The sequence below is a fragment of the Phoenix dactylifera genome, chromosome 3 (assembly GCF_051530095.1).
Source record: "Phoenix dactylifera cultivar Ajwa chromosome 3, Ajwa_hap1_PhDact_Kaust_v1.1, whole genome shotgun sequence".
Taxonomy (NCBI): domain Eukaryota; kingdom Viridiplantae; phylum Streptophyta; class Magnoliopsida; order Arecales; family Arecaceae; genus Phoenix; species Phoenix dactylifera.
The window spans coordinates 26,203,301-26,223,085 of NC_143192.1; the positions used below are offsets into that span (position 1 = coordinate 26,203,301).

General features: G+C 40.6%; 2 long non-coding RNA genes across 2 annotated transcripts; both read right to left on the reverse strand.

Moving 5' to 3' along the window:
• Window positions 1-7,224: 7,224 nt before the first annotated feature.
• Window positions 7,225-9,590, reverse strand: LOC149768000 (uncharacterized). The gene is made up of 2 exons (XR_016399804.1): window positions 9,087-9,590; window positions 7,225-7,533 (listed from the first exon to the last, which is right to left on the reverse strand). It is a non-coding gene; the product is annotated as an uncharacterized LOC149768000 (long non-coding RNA).
• A 3,693-nt stretch (window positions 9,591-13,283) lies between these two features.
• Window positions 13,284-15,886, reverse strand: LOC149768001 (uncharacterized). The gene is made up of 2 exons (XR_016399805.1): window positions 15,469-15,886; window positions 13,284-13,840 (listed from the first exon to the last, which is right to left on the reverse strand). It is a non-coding gene; the product is annotated as an uncharacterized LOC149768001 (long non-coding RNA).
• Window positions 15,887-19,785: the final 3,899 nt, after the last annotated feature.

Consider the following 19,785-nt stretch of genomic DNA (forward strand, 5'->3'; position numbering starts at 1 on the left):
GCAATCTAATTACTAATTAATCCTTCAATAATTCAATAATTATTTTAATGCAACTTTTGCTTAGGATAATTTGTCAATCGAATTGACCAAATTACCCTTGAATGATTCTTAATCATCAATCAACCATTTGATCAACCTAGAAACTTTTATGTGTGTGACCTCATAGGTTCGAACCTAAGCCGGTAGTATAGGAACATCTTCCTATACTAATCGATGTGACCATCTAGCAATGGTACCCAACATCCGGATAGGCCGAATATATGCGAAGCAAATATTCTGGAACCCTGGACTATAGTTACTGTATAATTCAATCTCTTTGACTCCTAATGCCAGGATGACTTAGAGCTCACTGTCAACCCTATAATTAGTACATCCATTATGTGATTAACTTTAGATATCCCGTGACTCCTCACTGGGATTACCCTGGCCAAGGTTTTGCTAAATTAATCATAAGACATTATCTCCTATTTCCAGGAGGGGTCAATTCCATCTTGACTCACAACTGACTACGCAAGTACTTGGCTGCACCCAGTGACCTTCCGTCACTGAATTAGAAATTCAGGTAGTCCGGTACCAAAGTACAGTGAGTTACTTGCTAGTCACAGGTTGCGGTCTCAGGTCAGAGGGCCAAATTTATACCCATATCTATTCGGAACATCTCTCGACAGTAGAGCATTCCGGAATTGGTCACGTTCGATAAAATGTACTCCTACACTTCACCTGTGTGGCATACCAGTGTCTCCACACTCCTTGGTTAAGAGGACAACCAATGTATATGTCACACAACGATCTAATCTCGATAATATTGTCATCCTAGTAACAACATATCATTTGGTCGCGAACAAGTTTAAGGACTCAAAGATAAATCCTCCTTTATCATAACATAAGTCCTAAGGACTTCATCATATAAGAGTTCATTTGAAGATGAAATGATGAATAATGCCAAATAACACTTTATTAATTTGTCAATTTATTTACAAAATTTAATCATCAATATGCTGACGATTGACATTTAGGATACAATTCCAAACAATAGTGTGGAAGGAAGAGAGTTTCAGCAGAGGATGACTCTTTGAGTAATATTGCCTATGTCATGCCTTACGTACCTAAGGTCCCTCGGGCTACTCTTTTATATAGGAGAGCCCATTTTGTCGTTACCTGATCTGATGTGGGGTATAATGATGGACAAGTAACGGCTGATAGTACGGCCACAGCGTGTGAGCCAGTCTGCATGGGAGGCACGTAGTGTTGGTGGAGGTGGGTTGTGGTGATGGCACGACTGTAGGCTGTTAGAGTTGTAGATTGTTAGGATTGTCAGTCTTTGTGCCGATTGTTCTCCTCGGCTGATGGCCTTGGCCAGCGCCGAAGTCGCTCACCTCAGTTGGTCGGCTGCTCGATTAGGGTCGGAGTTGTTCCTCTCGATTTACGTCTGAGATCAAGGAGTCAGGTATGGCCTGAGGTCGAGGTGTCCAATATTTTTTCTAACACCTCCGAGTCAAATTATGAGCTCAAGATCGTAGCAACTACCGTATACTCATAGAAAATTCTTACCACAAGCATGCACAACAATTCATCGTAGTATCGTAAACAAATAGTCGCAAAACAAATTAAATTTAATATCTCACAAAACTAATAATTTTCTAAAATCTTGTATCAAACTTTAATAAAAATTCTACTCTATGCATATGTAAAATTTCTGCCTCTAGTCACTCTCCCATAGCAAATCCATGAGTCATGCTAGTCCTCTAAGTTTATAAAAACAGAGAGGTAACAAATAATGGGCCAAATAACCCAGTAAGCAATGAATATTTTAACTTGATTAATTAGGCAATAAGATAAATAATAATTTTTTAAAAATAAATGTATATAATACATAAATTCAAAACCAAAATTAGATATTCAGTTAGATCATACATGTGAATCCTTTTTTTTTAATTAAAATTTTCATTTTTGAATCTAATTTTTTCAAAACATCAGGTTCATCTCCCCAGTAATAAGCTATAACCACATTTTTCTTGCAGCAGGATCATAGATATAGTTCTTTTTTCTTTTTTCTTTTTGCTTTGGCAGGTTCTTCATATAATGCGTGTACAAATACACCCAATAAAATTAAAAAATACAAGCTCACGGATTGCCCATGGCAGCTCCCTCTTTTCTGACTACAGGGTGTACCCTGAGTGGTGAGCCATATAGGCAACCGCCTAGTCGGTCGTCCTATTGCCTTTCTAAATACATGCTTAGCCTGAAAGGCCACCCCATCTGTCATCATCATCCCTATGTCCCGGATCAGGGGGTGGTCCGTGCTCTTGCCCCGTGGCCCCTCTGAATCTACTGATAATCGTGGCCGAATCATCCTTCAGGATAATCGAATTGGTCTGCAACACCTGCCGTGCATGTCGGATACTTATCCAGGCAGCCTGCAACTCCGCTTCAGAAATCAACGTGTCAAACAACTAGCAGCCGCCTGCTGCCACCACCCTAGAGTGCAGGTCCTGTATAACAAAGCCTACACCTCTCCGCATACCTCCATCCAGCATCGACCCATTGAAGTTGACCTCACTACCAGAAAACAAACTTATAGTGACGGAAAACTAGTGACAACCCATTATCCGTCACTATTTGTGATGGATTAGTGACAGACAGAAATTTGGTCACCGTGGTATAAATTTAATGATAGATTAATGACAGACCGGTCACAAAATATGCAGATAGGATGGGCGCCAAAACTTAGTGACCACCGTAGTGACGGAGTATCTGTCACAAAATTGATAACCAAAATTGCAACCAGACAGTGACAAATTCAGCCATCATAAAAATCGTAACCCAAGTGTTTATAAATTTTTAAAAGATAATTTTTGGCAATGATGGATTATGGACAGAAATTTCCGTCACCAAATTTAATTTTTGGAGAGAACTAATTGGATGGTAAGAAGCAGGATCTCGAGGAGCCAAGTTGCCAGTATTGATGTTGATTGTGATTCTGGTTCTGCTGATCATGCTTCATTATGATTGCTTTTGCCTTAGATAATAGGTCTTTGCATTCCTAGGAGGAATGAAATCTCTGTTGATCTCTATGACATACTTTTGGACTTTATTTTGATAGATTTAGGACATGTTGATGCCTATTTTCAATAACATGTTAAATAACTTTTGCGTAATGTTGAATGCCTTTGCTATTAATGATATTAATCAATATACTAAATGTGCCAGGTTATTGGAATGTGATCAGTGACCAAATTTGGTTACTGAATTGTTTACCAAGTATTGTGACGAGCAGCCATAAACTTAGTGACAGAATTTTGGTTACTAAAAATTAATTTTGCTCAGTGAATTGTGACAAATTAGTGATGGTAACCTTGTTACTAGGTCAGTGACGAGATTAATGACAAATTTAGTGACAATTTGTGACCATGTCTATGAGAACTAAATCTGTCACTGAAGGTTGTGATAGATCAGTGACCAAACTTATGACCGAATTCTATGACAAAATTAGTGACCAAGTTACCTTCATCACTAACTCAGTGACTGGTTAGTGACGGAAAATTCATATTTTCTTAAATATTTAATTCTTGGATTTGTAACAGCTTAGTGACGGCGGTTCTGTCACGGAGTTTAGTGACGAAAATCGCCGCCGTCACTGAGAATTTAGTGACGCGTGTTTTTGTAACCAATTCAGTGACGGAAGCTCCGGTCACAAATTCCGTATTAATAACTGAAAACACGGTATAGTGACGGAAATCCCCATCACTATACGCATGTTTTCTGGTAGTGCCTTGAGGAAGCTCGGAGGTGGGCGCTTCTAGATGAAGAATACCGTCTGCGAAGTTGTCTGAGTAAAGAGAGAACTCCAGGTGTCCCGAGCTATCAAAGGTCTATCTGAAGAAAGGGTGGGCCTGATCTCCATCGCCTGCACTCGAGCGGATTCCGCAACAAACCTCGGTGACATCCTGCGCAGTCCAAACGTACAAGTGTTCCTTGCCAGTCAGATCTGATGCGCTGTGCAAGTCGCTCTAATGGCCTCCTAACGTATCAGCGAACTGCCCAACCACTGTCGTATCACCTATAGAAACTGCAGCCTCTGACCCCAGGCCTCCTACGGAATCCCTACCCAATGCCATGTCAACCTCGCCCATGTGCATTGGAATAGCACGTGGTCCATTATCTCCTCAGCACCGCACGTCCCGCACTCTGCGGGGATCCCCAGGCCACGCCTGCTCAGCATTGCTCTCGTCGGAAGGCAGTCCTACGTCACCTTCCATAAGAAGAGTGCTGCCCTCAGGTGAAGCCCAGACCTTCAGATCCAAGTGCAGTCCAGCTCCGACTCGTGCTCCCGCTGGATAACAAGGGAGAGGTCTTCCACTCTGACACTCGTCTTGCACGAGGTACCCCAAACCCTAACATCTGGCCTCGCGCATCCCGGTACCGGAAGGGATCGGGCTCTCTTAGCAAGGTGTACCCCGAACAGCAGTCGTCGCAGTTTGGCCTCATCCCACTCTGCCCCTTCTAGTACTAGGAGGTCGCACACCTGCAGCCTCTCTGCTGCCTCAATATGAACCATGGTCGGTCAACTCCTCAGGGGAAGGATATCCACCCACGGATCACCGATCACCTCGATGCTCCGCCCATCGCCTATCAGCCACATGGTGTTTGCTGACGTGGTCGGCAAGTACCTCCCAATCTCGTGCCACACGAAGAAAACTCTGCGACCACTCCGTGCCGCCCCTTTTGAGCCCCTTTGACTATATCTGGCTGTCTTGACTCCAGAGCCCATATGGCTCTAACATGAACCGAACTGCGTGTCGAGCAATGAAAGCCTCGCGCCTCTCCAGGAGGAACTGCACCCCAAGACCACTCTCACTAGGGGGAGGCAGACCTGCTTCCAGGCCACCAGATGCACCCCATGGCCTCCACGATGTGACCCCCACAAAAAGTTTCGAAGAAGTCGCTCGATCCTCAATAGAGTCGTCTTCGGTACCACAGTGTTGGCCATGAGATAAATTGGCATGGACCCCAACACCGATCTGACCAGTGTCAATCTTTTCATTATGGAGAGAGATGAAGCCCTCCATTCCTCCAACCTACTCTGGACCCGCTGCACCAGACCCAAGTACACTACCACCCGTAATCTCCGACCTGTGATAGGGACTCCCAGGTAGCTCAGGGTCCCCTCCTGCTCTGAAATCTACAGTATCCTCCAGATCTCCTGTCTGACTCTACTCTCCATGCTAGGGATGAAATGAATGGCTGACTTCAGGAGGTTCACTTTCTGCCCAGACGCCGCGCAGTAATCCACCAATACTCTGTGAAGGACCGTGTATCAGAAACCCGCGCCCTGGCCAGGAGAAGTCAATCGTCAGCAAAGAGTAAATGGAAAATAGGTCCATCTTCTGGTGCTGGAATATAGGCCTCCAGTTTTCGGCTAGCATACACACCCAGCAAAGCACGAGACAAAACGTTAGCATAAATAATAAATAAGTATGAAGATAAGGAACATCCCTGACGCAGCCCTATAGTGAACTCGAAGAAAGAAGACGGTGTGCCGTTGACCAAGATAGAGAATTTAGGCCCTCGGACATACCCTACGACTCATCCAATCCACCGCCTGTGGAAACCGTAAACCTTCAGTGCCCACCGTAGAAAACTTCACCAGATCCTGTCGTAAGCCCTCAGAATAAAATATATACCAACATTTAACTCCCATTAGCAGAATCCCTTGCCAACATTTAACCCCCAACATTTGCGGCAAGCCACCCCTTAACAATGTAAATCTTTCAAGATTAATCAAGTGCAAATGTGTTAGTCTCTATTCATGAGATTCTTAATATAATTAGGCTAAGATTGGAGTAGAATCAACACATTAGAATATGAAGATAATAAGGCCCAGTATTTGCAATAAAATCAGATTAGAAATCGCAATGCTGCATGACCATCAGGATGATTTAGGATCTTTTCATCTAGGTCGATCGATTGGGGCCCATCCAACCTAAGAGAGCGCAGAAGTGAGAGAGAGAAGGAAAGTTCATGAAATCATCTCGAAAATGGACACAATTTTTTTTCTTTATTTTTTTTTGGGTCTAACGGAAAATGGAGGAGAATGTGGCCTTAAAAAAACCAAGAAGGGAAGTTGCCCAACAGCGCGGTCACGGGCAAGTCAGATGTCGACACTGATGGCTGGAGATTTGACCTCCAGTGACGGCATCAATGTCAACAGGGGCCGGTTACCCCTTGGATCCGGCAACCGTGAAGCAGAGAAGAACAAGAAAAAGGATAAGAGAGCATCGGGGAAACGGCATGATCGCTGCTTGGTTCGCTCGCCGGCGGCCGACGCACCTTCGCTGCAGTCGCGAGAGTCGCCAAGAGCTCAACCAGAACTCTGGTAAGGGTCTTGGCGTCGAATCATGGCGGATACAAAGGGAATAGAAGAGACTATAGTTGGAACAGGGAAGAAGAATCATAAGACGGGCGGTCCTGTTAAACCAAATCCGGCGACTTGCCGGCACCATTCAAGGTGACGACAAGAACCATGGGACCGCAAAAGAAAATAGGAAGGATGGAAGTGTTTCTTACCTCGTCTCCGGCGATGTTCGACCGCGATTTCAACAAGAATACAGACTGTGCGGTAACGAGAAATCTCAATAATCCAGAAGAGAAAGAAGAAGAAAGAAGCAAGGAGATTGGCATGGCCTCTCGAGGGGCGGTGGGGTTCTTAAATAGCTGGCATCCCCGCAACTTAGAGTTTGGGGCGGAGTCCGCCGCCGCCTCCGATTGAAACTCAAAAAGGCAGAGCCGTGTTCTGTTTGTTATTTTTTTCATTGAATAGGGCAATGCACCAGTGGATTTGGGGTGGGCACCCGCTGATTCCAGGCCACGGGCCTTTAGTCCCAACCTAGACAAGCTCCAAGCTGCTAAATGGACGCAGCCTGTGTTCAGTTAGGCCGGCCTATGGGCAGGGCCTCACACTATTAATCTTGTTGATGTTGCATCATCTGATTTCATTGGATGAATTATTTTTTTTTTTTTTTTATCTGTCATACTTTGTATCCCAAACATTGAAGGAAAGAATTCGGTTATCAATTCCTATATTTGCAAGCTGCCTATAATTTTCTTCGTTAGAAGAGAAAAGTTTAAGCATAGAACATAATTTTTAATGGTAGGAGTCCATATTATTTTACTCAGTAATGATGATGATTTTGATGATATAGACATGAGCCACTACAACAATAGTAACAGTAGAAGAGCACTCAAAATATAAAGATGTTATATAGCTCTCCGTTGCAAGCTGAACAAGCCCAATTCTGATATTCGCGTTGGGCTGCTTATTTAATTCATGGACTGATACAAAGTAAAGATAATATATGTTGGAGCACGGATCAGTCAATGGCCCCGGATAGTAGCATGGATAAGGTTATTTTGGTGGCAGTTATGGGGTGGGAGGAGGAGGACGACAATTGTAGTATTTTGAGCATGGACGAGACTTTCGCCGAAGTGGACGGTACGAAATAGCAGCATCCACAGCCTTCTGGGCATCAACTTCTGCGCAACCAATTCCAAATTATTATTTATCTTAACATACAGGGCAAGACGTATTTAATTTTCTTTTTAAGATAAAAGATCGAATTTTAAAACGTTACAGCAACATTCATCAAAATCTTCTTGATAGAGTTTGAAAAGAAAAATAATTGAGGTTTTTGTTTCCATGATATACTACTTTTACTAATTTATACTACGTTATGAATTTACCATTTGACCAATTTAACATAGAAGCAGGATGTGTTGCTGATAGGAATGTCAAACCAACTGAGCAGGGCAAACCCTAATTGAGCTTTAGCAGGAGAAAAGATCAAATTGTAGATGAATAAATTAAATTTGAATCAATAAAACAAGCTTTTAATGTGTGAGTGCGTGTAGATAGGTACATAGATAGATAGATAGATAGATAGATAATGAATTGTTGAATTAGGATTTTGATCAGTATAATTCTTCAATTTCATATTAATCTAGACTTGAGTCAAGCTTAAAATCAAGCTATAATTCAAACTTGAACCAGGCTTGATCAAGCTTGAATTGATTTCAACTCAATTTAAGATTATCGAGCTGATCAAGTACACTCATCTTTGGGCTGGTTTGAAATTAAGCTTGAAATAATGGTAAAAAAAAAAAAATCAAACTTGATATTCAAGTTTCGAGCTTAAAATTAGTTTCAAAAATCAGAACCAAGCTTGTAATCTCTCTTAGACCCCTAGCCCTTGATGCTAGTATGTGGGCAACTAGTCTAATTCATGTCAAGCCTCTTCAACTTTCTGGTAGAAGGCATTTATTTTGTACATAAAAAGTCTGTCATGCCTGCTAATTCTGTTGGTTGGCAACTCAACATTTAACCATCCCTACCTGTCACATAAATTTCCATAGAGTAAATTTGTCCCTTCATATCATGTAGCTGGAGAACATTATGTACCTACAGATATTCCTATCTCTACCACTTCAAATAAGAGTTAAATTTCTTGCCATAAGGTAGCAAAGCACGAAAAAAATGTAAAAAAAAAAAGAGGAAAAAAATGGCCTGGCTGTAGCTTATGTTTTACTCCATATTTTAGCTACAACTTATGTGATGCTAATTAAAAGAAAACAATATATTTTTAATAAAAAGAAGAAAATTGGAAGATTAAAAAATCCTTCCCATTACATTTAGCATTGCTACATGCTGAAATCAGTGAGGCCATTGCAATTGAAGAAGAAAAGAAAATTGTAAGATTAAAAAGAGGTTCTAATTACACGGAGCATGGCCACATGCTGCAATCAGTAAGTTCACATCTCCCGCAATAAATCAATAGGAAATTTCAGCCTCATCCATGTAACCGTTATTGTGTAAGTCTTAATTACTATGCCAAACCTGCTCAAAGTTATATTTTTGTCCCTTCTGGTATTTGAAGTATCACAATTTGAGTCATAGCTAATGTCATGCCGATTAGAAAAACCATACCATCTCTGCTATGATGAATTTGTTTTCATCTTTTAGTATTAAACTAGCGAACCTCTAAAAAATGAAACAGAATAAATTGTTTGGGAAGACATAAGATGACGCTCACTTGTTTGCGTATCATGGGCAAGATCCCTAGCAGCCATACTAGGTTGGATGATTAAACTGCAGAGGAGAGCCGAGAGGATGAAAAATGCCTTAAAAGGCATCATTTTTTTCTTGTGTTTGATAATCCCCATTTCCTCGTTCTTCCGAGGTGTGATGATCCTTCGGCCCATCTCCTACTTATATAACACACGGGAAATGTGGTAATTAAATTGGAATAAGAGCATCCACAAAAAAAGGCTTCTTTTAGTGGTGCATGTCCTACCATTGGCTCTTGAATTCATAATTTTATCTCTTTTGGCTCATTCCAATTGCCACTTGGCCTTGATTTTTTTCCTGAGATTCCTAGAAGTGAGGACTCGTCCAACACGCTGCACCATAACGAGGCAGAGACATATACAGGTAAGAAGGACCGGAGACCGCAACCACTCAATCCATCTATATATCGACATGGTGGGTTCCATGACATACTAGCATCCAAATTCCTCACGTGCCCCATCTTGATCTTGCAACTGGTTGGTAGCACAATTTAGAGCATATTTGGGGGAGTGTTGGACTCCTCAATAATGATTTTAGTCCCAAAAAAAAAAAAAAAAAGCCAAAAGTAATTGGAGAAATTATAGATACATCTCTCAAAGTTTCTGCATTTATAAATAATTCCAAAAATTTTAAAGTGCGAAGAAACCACCAAAATTTCAAATTCGTTGCAACGTGGCAAGCCATCTATCTATATTACAAAATGTTATCATGTGAGGATTATTTGATAACTAAATTTTTATAAAATTTCAGCACTACCCTTCCCGCTAACTTAGCAAAAGACTTGTTTTTCCATGAATTGAAAAGAAATGCTTTAAGATTTGTGCAGGTAGCATGATTGACAAATGATGGGAGCGCTTTGTGAGCTGTGCAGGCACAATAAAGGATGAAGTGCTTTAATATTTTTGCAAGTGGATGAATGATATAGGACAGAGAGCTTTAAAATCTTAGTAGGTAGACAAATTACAAATAATAGAGTGCTTTGAGATCTGTGCAGGCGGATGGATGATAGAGGTGGAGCGCTTTAAATCTGTGGAAGTGAATGGATGACAGAGAATAAAATGTTCTAAGATCCATGTAGGTGAATGAACAAAAGAGAATGGAGTGCTTCGAGATCTGTACAAGTGCATAGGTGATAAAAGATGGAGCGCTTTGAAATTTATGCAGGTGGACGAATGATGGAGGATGGAGTGATTTTAGATCTATGCAGAAAGATAAATGGCAAAGGATGGAGTGTTATGAGATATGTGCAGGCGTATAGATGGTAGAGGATGGATTTCTTTAAAGTTAGTGCAAGAGAAAAAATAACAAAGGATGGAGCATTTTGAGATCTATGGAAGCAGATGAATGATAGGGTGGAGCACTTTGAAATTTGTGCAAGCATATGGATGATAGTGAATAGAGCGCTTTGAGATCTATGCAGGCAGATCGATGACAAAGGATTGAGTGCTTTGAGATCGGTGTAGATGGATAGACAAAAGATGATGGAGTGCTTTGAAAGCTGTGCAAGTGGATGGATGATAACGGATGAAGCACTTCAAGGCCTGTGCAAGTGGATGAATGGGGAAGGATAAATGCTTTAAAATTTGTGCAATTGGATGGATGATAGAGAATGGAGATTTTTGCAGTGAATGGATGACAAATAAAGTTCTTTGAGATCTGAGCAGGTGGACAAATTATAGAGGACAATGCGCTTTGAGATCTGTGCAAGTGGATGGATGGCAAAAAAATGGAGTGCTTTGAAACTTGTGCATGATGGATGGATGATAGAGATAGAGCATTTGGAGATATGTGTAGGTGGATGTGTGATTGAGGATGAAACATTTTAAGATCTACGCAAGTAGATGAATTGCAAAGGGCATAGCGCTTTGAGATCACGTAAAAGCCATGTTTTCATACCTCTGAATTATGGGTATTTTGGTCTTTTTCCGAAATTAGTTAACAATGCCAAGATCTAAATAGAAGGCTAGGCAACATTACAATGAAAACAACGTTTTGGTGGTTTATTAAAATTTTTTAAATTTTTAGAATCTAAGTGTAATTCATCCCCAAAAATTATTTTATAATTTTTTAAAATAATTTTGGACTAATTTTGGACCGTATTGAATATCCTCTGAAATGAAATGTGGTTTATGTAAAGCTGACTGATTCCATGAAGGCGGCATCGCAAGCTGAATATCGCATCATTGCCCCCATTATGATCGAGACAAAGACTTCACCATCACCACCACACTTTTGCCTCTGCCCTCCTCCACCTCTCCTTCCTTATTTTATTTAAATTTTTTCATGACGTTGTCATAATATTGTTATGCGTGATTGTCGAGAGCGGGGGTTAGATTTGTTTTTTAATGCATATATATATATATATATATATATATATATATATATATATATATATATATATATATTTAACAGATATAGAAATAAATACGAATATTAATCAAATGCTCAAATTTTTATCTATATTTAGATTTGATGAGGTCAAGAAAGGTCGGGCTCCGGCCCGCGCGTCCAGCTCTACGGAAAGATTTTCCGCCCTTCGACCTCACCATTGATGAAGTCAAGGAAGGTCAGGCTCCGGCCTGCGCGTCCAACGCTACGGGGGGATTTCCTGCCCTCCGACCTCACCATTGATGAGATCAAAGGAGACCGACCTCCGGCCCGCGCGTTCAGCGCTACTGTGGGATCTGCCGCCCTCCGACCTCGCCTCTATCGGTCTAAACAATAGAAGCGACTGCTTCTCTTCAGAGGTATTGTCCGCTTTGAAGGGGGTTTTAGTCTCTTCCCAACGCACGGTTTTGCCCCGCAAAAGGCACCTTTGAAGAGAAAGGGGTAGACCCCTTCATTTAAGAAACAAACATCTCCGCTATCTAGTCGATGTAAGACTAAGTTCAAACCTTTTATTCCTACAACAAGATTGATCCAGATATGAAAGTAAACTTGGACGAAAATTATCCAATCCACCTTTACTTCTATTTTTATAATGTTTTAATTTTTTATGCTCAAAATGCCCCTAACCCTATCTCGGAATATCCTTGCAGTATTTTTATTTTAAATTCTCAAAATGCCCTCGTAAGTTTTTATTCCTCACAGACTTCTCACGTTTCTCGAACTCCTCCATCTAATGGACTCCGTCTTGTGGCCTCTTCCTAAGATAGTCAAGTGCGTCTCATGAATTCCTGTCATATGACTCATATCTGGGGTCCGTCCTTTCGTTCCATCTATTAGAGCGGCTCATTCTGCTCCTTGTCTCGGTTTTGGAGACCAAAAGGCTGTTGTACCTCAACAGTTATGGGAATTATTAAATAAGCTTAGTAATCTATTTTCTGTACTTTTTCAAATGCCTCACTCTTTGTCATGTCGTCGAAAGAATACAATATTGACCACCAAGGTGGTAGCTCAGTAGGAACGGAACGTTTACTTTCAACCAAGTGGTTCCAGGTTCGAAACGCGCGGACGTCGATTAAATTTGGGGACCGAATGCTCCACGCCTGGACACAGGGTCTGGAAGTGCTACTGGTCGGCTGATAGGCTGGGTGGTGCCAGGTGTGACGTACTCACACGGAGGGTCGGGTTGGGTAACCGAGCCGACTCACGGGTGGGAAGGGTATAAGTAAAATAGGTCGGCGTGCCCAACACACGACCCGGTTTGCCCGCATCGAACATTCTCCTGGCGGGGTGGGGGGCCCAGTGGAGGCTGCTACGCGGGGTTGGGCTTGTCCCTTCCTCCCCCCTGCTCCCTTTTTTTTTAGCAAAAAAAAAAAAAAGAATACAATATTGTCATTCCCATGACAGCAATAATTTTAACGTTCAATGAGAAACCCCTGTCCTAGAATATCCTAATGACATTTCAATTTTTTTCATTATCAGAGTGTCCCTGCAAGTTTTTATCTTCACAAATTTCCGTCGAACCCCTCCTGTCTAATGAACTCCATTTCTTAGCTTTTCCTATGAAAATTAATCACGTCTCATTAGCTCCATGGAAGAACCAGACTCATAGTGCTTATTATGCTAGAAGAAAATTTGGTATGCTTGTTAAAAGATTCGCAGTTAATGCTTCTTTTGATGAGTTGTTTTGGATCCGCCATACTTCTATCCCAAACATTGATGGACTTGTCAAAAAAAAAAAAAAAAAAAACCTAAAAAGGAGCAGAAGAGAAAAGTATAAGCATAAAACATAATTTTCAAGGGTAGGAGTCCATATTCTTTTACTCAGCAATAATGATGATGATTTGATGATATAGACCTGAGCCACAAGTCTTAGAACAACAACAATAACAGTAGAAGAGCACTTAAAATATAGAGGTGTTATATAGCTCTCCGTTGTAAGCTGAACACGCCCAAACATGACATCAGCCTTGGGCTGCTTATTTAGTGCATGGATTGATACAAAGTGAAGGTAATATATGTTCGACCACAGAGCGGTCAATGGCCCCTGATACTAGTATAGATAAGGTTTTTGTGGCAATTATGGTGTGGGAGGACGACCACGGCATCCGTAGATCCTTTTGCAGGGAAGTCGATGCACTGGTGGAGGGGGAGGCACTGGTGGAGGGGGACGGCATCTGTAGATCCCTCTGCAGGGACGTGGATACACCACTGGTGGAGAGGGAAGGCATCGGCCGTAAGGCTTGCCCTTGCCCACTACACATGGTTGCCTACTCGGCGCTAACGCACCACGAGAAATATGCCCAGCATCCGCAGGCTTCTGGCCATCAACTTCTGCACAAACCAATTGTCAATTATTATTTGCATTAACTTAGAGGGAAAGATGTATTTAATTTTCTTTTTAAGATAAAAGATCGAAATTTATAACGTTCCAACAGCATTCACCAAGATCTACATTTGCCATTCATTTTTTAAAAGGAAAAATAATTGAAGGAAGTTTCTTACCTCCATTCTAAACTAGTTTTACTAGATTATACTAGGTTATGAAGGAGACAAAGTAAGTTAAATTCCCATTCAACTATTTTAACATAGCAGTATGATGTGTTACAGATAGTGATGTCAAACCAATTGAGTGAGCAGGTCAAACTCAGATCAAGCTTCAGCTTGAGAAAAACTCAAATTGTAGATAAATAAATTAAATTTGAATCAATAAAACAAGCTTTTATTGTGTACGTGAGTGCGTTTGTATAGATAGGTACACAGATAGATAGATAATGGATTTTTGAATTAGGACTTTGATTAATATAATTCTTTTAATCAATTAAATATTAATTTAGACTTGAGTCAAGCTTAAAATCAAGCTATAATTCAAACTCAATTTAAGATTATTGAGCTGATCAAGTACACCCGTCTTCGAGTTGGTTCGAAATTAAGCTTGAAATATTGATAAGAAAAATCGAACTTGATCTTCGAGTTTCTAGCTTAAAATTAGTTTCAAATTAAGCTTAATCAGGCCCAAGCTTAATCAGACCCAAGCTTGATTAAGCTTAGCTCTCTTAGACCCCTAGCCCTTGATGGCAGCATGTGGGCAACCAGTCTAATTCATGTCAGGCCTCTTCCACTTTCAGATGGAAGGCATCTATTTTGTGCATAAAAAATTCTAATACATGCCTGATAATACCACTTGTGGTAACTCAATATTAAACCACCCCTACCTATCACATTAATTTTCAAAGAGTAAACTTGTCCCTTCATATCATGCAGCCAGAGAACATTATGTGCCTACAGATGTCCCTATCTTTATTGCTTCAAATATGAGATAAATTTCTTGTAATAAAGTGGGAAAGCTGGAAAAAAAAAAGAGAACAAAAAAGAATGGTTTGGCTCTAACTTATGTTTTACTCCATATTCTAGCTACAACTTATGCGATATTAATTAAAAGAAAGCAATATATTTTTCATAAAAGAAGTAAATTGGGAGATTAAAAAGGTGTTCTGATTTCATTAAGCAAGGCCACATGTCGAAGTCAGCGAGGCCATTGCAATTGAAGAACAGAAACTTTTAAGATTAAGAGGGGGTTCTGATTACACTGAGCATGGCCACATGCTGCAATCAATAAGTGTACATCTCCCACAATAAATCAATAGAAAATTTCAACTTCATCTATGCAACAGTTATTGTGTAAGTCTTTATTACTATGCCAACACCGCTCAAAGTTATATTTTTGTCCCTTCTGGTATTTGAAGTATCATTTTTTGGGGTCATAGCTCGTCATATGCCGGTTAGAAAAACCATACCATGTCTGCTGCGATGAATTTGTTTTCACATTTTAGTGTTAAACTAGTGAGCCTCTAAAAAATGAAACAAAATAAATTGGTTGGGCAGAAAAATGGAGGAAAAGAAAGACATAAGAAACACAGATAAATAAGGCTTGAGGAAAGCCGACATAAGATGACGCTCACTTGTTTGTGTATCATGGGCAAGATCCCTGGTAGCCCTGGTAGCCATACTTGGTTGGATGATTAAACTGCAGAGGAGAGCCAAAAGGATGAAAAACGCCTTAAAAGGCATCATATTTTTTTTCTAGTTTTTAGTAATCCCCACTTCCTTGTTCTTCCGAGATGCGATGATCCTTCCACCCATCTCCTACTTATAGCACACGGTCAATGTGATAACTAAAGTGGAATAAGAGCATCCACAGAAAGAAGCTTCTTTTAGTGGTGCATGTGCTGCCGTTGGCTCTTGACTTCATAATTTTATCTCTTTTGGCTCATTCGAGTTGTGCGGTTGTCACTTGGCCTTGGTTTTTTTTTCTCCCAGGATTCCAAGTAATGAAGACTTGTCCAAGGCGCGCTGCACCACAACGAGGAAGAGACGGATATGGGTAAGATGGAGCGAAGACTGCAACCACTAAGACTGCAAATGGATTGGATTAATCCATGATTTGATCCGACCTAACCCACTTAGATCTGACTCGATCTATTTTGGAGAACCCGTGGAGTCAGGTCGGATCCTAAAAGTAGATCCGTTCAATTTTTCGGATCGGATCTGGATTTACTGAATTCAGATTCGAACCGATCCATTTAAAATTTAGATAATTTTGAGTTTTCAATTCAACGACCCATCCCAACCTGATCCAATCCAAATCTGTAAATTTATTTGGACCTGTGGGCCGCAATCCATAGGGGTGCAAACAAGTTCTGTTAAGGCTCAGCCCAAATTATTGGAAGTCTTTGTAACCAATATGAAAAGATGAGAAGTGAATGGATCATATGGAACAGTTGCTAAGTTACGCACCGTTCGATGCGACGTTCGCAGCGGAATTCGAACGGGACGTCATTCATCGCATGAACGTGCCTCGGATCATAGAATTCAAAAAGTTTTCTAGATTCAAATCTAGAAGATCTTTGAATTCATTAGGAAGGGGAGATTAGAATATGAGGAAGGTTGATTAAGATTCATAAAACTGAAACTACAATCAGAAGAAATTAATTTGAAGATCTCATCTTCAAAAATTCTGCAGGTGAAGAACACCACAGCCTGATGATCTATCTAGGTTCCTGTTTGAGCCACACAATTGTTCGGCCTCTACAGGTATCCACACGAGGATCTAATCATCTGAGATAGGGTCTTACCGAAGTGTTAGTTCCTTGCAAAGACCTCTCATGACTATCATATAGATTAGAAGATAAAAATCTGCAACATACCTCCTTAAAGAAGAACCCTTTCTTCTTCAACCTTGCTCGCAATGGAGGAAGAGGAAGGAGGAACCTTGCACATGGATCTTCCTTGCCTTGCTACCGTGGAAGAAGAGGAGGATGAAGACCCCTTGCTGCCGTGGAGAAGGAGGAAGAAAGAAGAGGAGGCGTGGAGAGGAAGAGGAGAGAATTAATTCATAACTTGTCCCTTGCTACCCTTTTATAGATTGGGTTTAGGGCTCCTCCTAATCTTATTAGGAGTATGAAACTATAACCCACCCTTGGATTAATGCCAAGTGTCCAATCCTTGTGCTCATAGATGCATGACATGTGTCTATTTAATCAATTGATTAATTTTCTAATCACATTAGGATTCCTAATCTCATTAGGAGAATTAATTGATTTGGGAGCATGCATCCTACGACGCCATGTGGACTTTAAAGTCTGCATAGTGTAAACATGACTTAAGTCATATTCATCCTACGATGACATGTGGTCTTTAAAATCCGCACAAACCTTGGTTTAATCAAATTGACCCAATCATGAACCCAAATCAATTTGGGTCGAACCCAATTTGATTTGGCTCATTAAATCAGCCCAATTGCAATCCAATTGCAATCTAATTGCAATCAATTCCACTTAATTCTTCTTCTATTAACTCACTAACACTTAGTGGGTTAATTCAATCACCAATCATATTGATGATTGATTTCTATTATGATTCCAAATCATAATTATGATAGTCTGACTAATTAAATCCTCTATGTGTGTGACCCCGTAGGTTCTCTTCTGACTGGTAGTTAGAAATATTGAGATCTCCATCTCAATATCACTGAAACTCCTTTCAGTGGACTGAAATGATTTCAGTTCTACTCTTAGGGTTCACTGATCACCAAGTGAATGCCTTCGAGTCTCACAATTCACTAGTGACACCTAGCAGTATGTGGTGGCAACCCAGCAGAATGGAATATCTGAACCTCTTGGTGCAGTTAGCGTATGATACAGTCCCTCTATCATGGATCCCGACGTGACGGAGGTTATGGATATCTCGTCAAACCCCATCGTCTGTCATATGTCAAATTTATACGACTTCCAGTTCGAGATATGGAAAACTCTTTTTCCAAAATACCTGGCCAGGAATTTATTGAACTCAGTCTCATAAATCACATAGGATCACTCCTAATCTATCAAGGTCGATAGATCCCATCTAGATGCAACCCTATTCCAAAATAAACCTACTACAGCCAATTCGCACTACAAGGACCCGAATGACTAGGGCCCAAGTTTACATGCTCGTCAAACTACAACAACCTCACAGTGAATAGCTGAGGCATCGTAGGTCAAAGGACCAGTCATACAACTGTAGCATAAGTAGTTACTGACGAGTGGATCATCCATGTGACTACTATCTTTGGTCATGCTCAATACCTTGTTCTCTAACAAGTACTTGCATAATCACTCTAGTGTCTCTACACCGTGGACTCGAGACTCGTCCATCTGACTAAGTGATCTGTGCATTAATCTCAGCGGATCGATCACCGTCCCTCGTGATGGATCAATCGATCAGGAGCATTTAGAAATTAATTTCTAATGACACATGCCTCAAATTCTCAACTTCTTAAAATTATGTGTCATCATCTATTAATTTCTGGGACGATTCATGGACACATACAAACATGAATGAAAAATAAATTGCCCAATCTTATTTATTAATAAGTATCAAATTACAAATTTATGCCCCAGATTACAAATATGCGTCAGCCACGTTGGCTTTTAGGGCATACTTCTAACAACAATTTTATTTATTATTATTTTAAAATAATTGGAGGGCTCGTAATCTGTGGTCGTTATTTTTGAGAGACCGCTTTACATGTGGAGTGAACATCAGGCTTGTGAGACTCTGTAGGAGACAAGACGTCGCAGCATCAAAGACCATCACGATTATTAAGAAGAAAACCGTATGCATGTTAGCTTTATCCCGCCTTCCCAAGAGGGAATATTAGGTCAGTGGTGGGATCGATGATGCATTCCAGAATCTGCTATTCAAGGAGAGGGGTAGGCATCTGGATCCGTGACAAGCTAGGCTGGGCACTCACATTACTATTGCATGGCCAGTAGATCATTGATAAGCATCGGTTTGAAAGGCATCTAGGTAAAGGCCCAAATTAGCATGGTATGGTATGTTTTCATTTATGAACCATGTCATCATCTGAGGTTATGTCTTGCAAACGAATACACGCAAAATTTTTGTCTACAGGCATCCAATCTATTTAGTCTGGACTTTGGAGGTACTTATGTTATTAGAGATATCCATCGTTACTTAATCAAACTCTTCTGATTCTACATTAGAGACCCCACGAGTTGGGACTCAGGACCCGACCCGATCCAGACACAAATTTTTTGAGTTGGGACTGACTTATACATGAACCCGACCTGACCCGAATGATCCGTTGGATCAAAAATTATAGCAGCGGATCCGACCCAATCCGATCTGATATTCTATTGGGTTGGTTCTGGATCCAAAATTAGAAGTCGCAAAAAATCGAGTTGGGTCGGAGTAACTCATGACCCAATCCGACTTGACCCATTTGCACCCCTAGCAACTACTGAATCCATCTATATATGGACTTGGTGGATCCACGATATATTAATATCCAAATTCCACATGTGCCCCGTCCTCATCATGCAACTTATTGGCAGCACAATTTAGGAAAGGCTTGGGGTGTGTTGCACTCCTCAACAATTATTTTGGATTCAAAAAAAAAAACTATTGGCTATAATGTCACGCCCCGAACCCAGAGCGGCAGACACCGCATGCTTGCATGGCAGACTGTACAAGCATGTAAGGCAACAGATCATATCAAAGCAATGATAAATCTTTAAAAATTTATTTAATCATTAATTTATTCAATGGTTCTTACAAAGTTTCAAAATAACATATGCTAATATAAATTAAATGATCTAGCTAATCTAACTAAAATGCCAATAATTGAATAAAATCTTCAAAATCGAGCACACTGCCCAATCCCGTGCGATAATGCCTCTCGATCTAAAAATTAAAAAAAAAAATATGATAATGAG